This window comes from Lathyrus oleraceus, chromosome 6 (genome assembly GCF_024323335.1).
Source record: "Lathyrus oleraceus cultivar Zhongwan6 chromosome 6, CAAS_Psat_ZW6_1.0, whole genome shotgun sequence".
Taxonomy (NCBI): Eukaryota; Viridiplantae; Streptophyta; class Magnoliopsida; order Fabales; family Fabaceae; genus Lathyrus; species Lathyrus oleraceus.
In genome coordinates, this window is record NC_066584.1 from 264,103,876 (window position 1) to 264,106,224 (window position 2,349).

Here is a 2,349-nt window from a genome sequence, read left to right on the forward strand (position 1 = left end):
ATGTTGCTGCAAAGTTTGCTTACAAACCCATCTCTCTTTTTAAATCTCTCAAGTCACAACTCTTGATACCATATTGTTAGATGTAAACGAACTCAAGAGAATCAAATAACAATAGTTCTGGAAATGACTTATTTATTCATTGTAAACGTGCAACAAATAAATAAAGGAAACATAAGCAACTTATGGCTCACGTACTAAGTAAAATTAAGGAAACAAACTTGACTACAAAACTTGACTAAATCAATTAAGTAATGCTAAAAACTAGGACACTAATTTGACTAAGCCTTATCAGATTTTATATCTCACTAAGAGTGGTCTTTCCGGTTTCATGCCAAAGGAACTTCAGATGGTGAGGAACTTAATAGAAGTTGCTATGAGTGGTTACAATCTCACTAGATTCATGCCATTATCACTAGGAACATTGACTAATATATCAAAACTCACTTTGAGTAACAACCAAATCTCTGGCCACATTCCTTCTGCAATAGGCAAGTTAGTCAACCTTGAGGTACTAGCTCCAGATTCTAATAGCCTTTATGGATCCATTCCTCGGGAAATAGGCAATTTAGTCAACCTCGAGATACTAGCTCTTGATTCTAATAGCCTTTCTGGATCCATTCCTTGTGAAATTTTCAAGTTGCTTAACCTTGAGACACTAACTCCTGGTAATAATAGTCTTTCTGGTTCCATTTCTAATTTCAGAGGAGTTAGAAAACTTATCTTTGTTGTACAAACTCTCGAAAAGTAACAATCATCTTTTCGGAGAAGTTCTTGTACAAATTGCATCACTGTGTGAACTAATTGCCTTAGAGCCCGCATCGAATAATTTAAGTGGATTCATACCTGAAAAGCTTGGAAGGTTGTCTAAGTTATTGCAGTTGAATTTGAGCCAAAATAAATTTGAAGGAAACATACCTGTTGATTTTGGCCAGTTGAAAGTTGTTGAAAATATTGATCATAGCAGGAACTTTTTAATGGAACAAGTTTGGACAGTTGAAATCCTTAGAAACATTGAATATCTCACATAATAATCTTTCTGGTACCATTCCCCTTACCAAAGGTGAGATGTTAAGCTCAACTTGAGGGGCCGATTCCAGGCATTCCAACCTTTCAAAAAGCTTTGATTGAAGCACTAAAAAATAACAAAGGTTTGTATGGTAATGTCTCTGGCTTAGAGCCTTGCTCAATCAATACAAGGTAACAACTTGCTAGTCTTACCCATCACTCTAGGCACTCTATTTATAGCATTATTTATATCGTGACTTATTTGTGGCAACAACCTTCTCAAAGTGTTATTGACCTTACACTTGATAATATGCCATGGATAGATAACTTGGACCAACGTCTCCCAAATCCCAGAAACAATGTTCGAGTGAACGAGTGGCTTTGATGATAAGGGTAACAATTGCTTGCTTAACTGAAATCCCAAATTCTCGACTGTAATACCCCAAAATTTATCCCCCCTCATTCATGCATTCATTTTTTAGGTCATTTAACATTTCATATTGCATTTCATCATGTCAATCGGAATTAGATTCAAGAAGCTTGAATATCATCCAAGACACTTTGTGGGTCCTATCTGGGCGATCAGTCAACACAAGGGAATGGTGTGAGTTACTTCCAACATGTTCAAATGGGGTCTATTCATCATTCAAAATGCTAATCTCGAAGGAGAAAAAAGCAGAGCCTGAGCTGTCATGCTCGCTAGGCGAGCAACATGGTTTGCTAAGCGAAGCTGAACTGTCATGCTCGCTAGGCGAGCAGATCCTTCGCTAGGCGAAGTGCACGCATTTTGAAATATAACAGAAAAGTTTTGGGCTTGAGTTGCCTTCATTTTGAGCCCACAAAGTCACAAAAATCAGGTTATAAATTCTAGACTTCCATCTCCCAAAAAACCCTGGCAAAATAGTGAGAGAAGAGCTAACAGAGTTCAGAGCAGCCTCCAGAGACTGAAAAGAACTCATCTGCAAAGAGCCAATTTCATCTCATATAAACCCTCAGATTGCTTTGCAAACCCAACCGGGCAATTCAATTTCATTCAATCTCTCCAACCAGGTTTGCCCTATCTCCATTACTCTATGCTTTCAATTTGAATGCTCTGAATGTATGAGGTATTATCGTTAGGTTTTGCATGTGGGTTTAGATGTGCGTGAATATGTAGAACAATTCCTTGAATGTTTAACCGCTTAATTTCTGGAAGGATACCATAGGGTTTGGAGTCCCTGAAATCGTACTATTACCATGGAAATCCAGAACCCGCAGGCGTTCGCTAGCACCATCGCTAGGCGAGCCTGTAGCGAGGCTTCGCTAAGCCTTCGCTAGGCGAAGCAATAGTGAGCGTGGCAGAAG

At 38.7% G+C, this 2,349-nt stretch overlaps 1 pseudogene; it reads left to right on the forward strand.

Moving 5' to 3' along the window:
- The first annotated feature begins 328 nt into the window (after positions 1-328).
- LOC127095079 (probable leucine-rich repeat receptor-like protein kinase At1g35710) lies at positions 329-1,328 on the forward strand (annotated as a pseudogene).
- Positions 1,329-2,349: the final 1,021 nt, after the last annotated feature.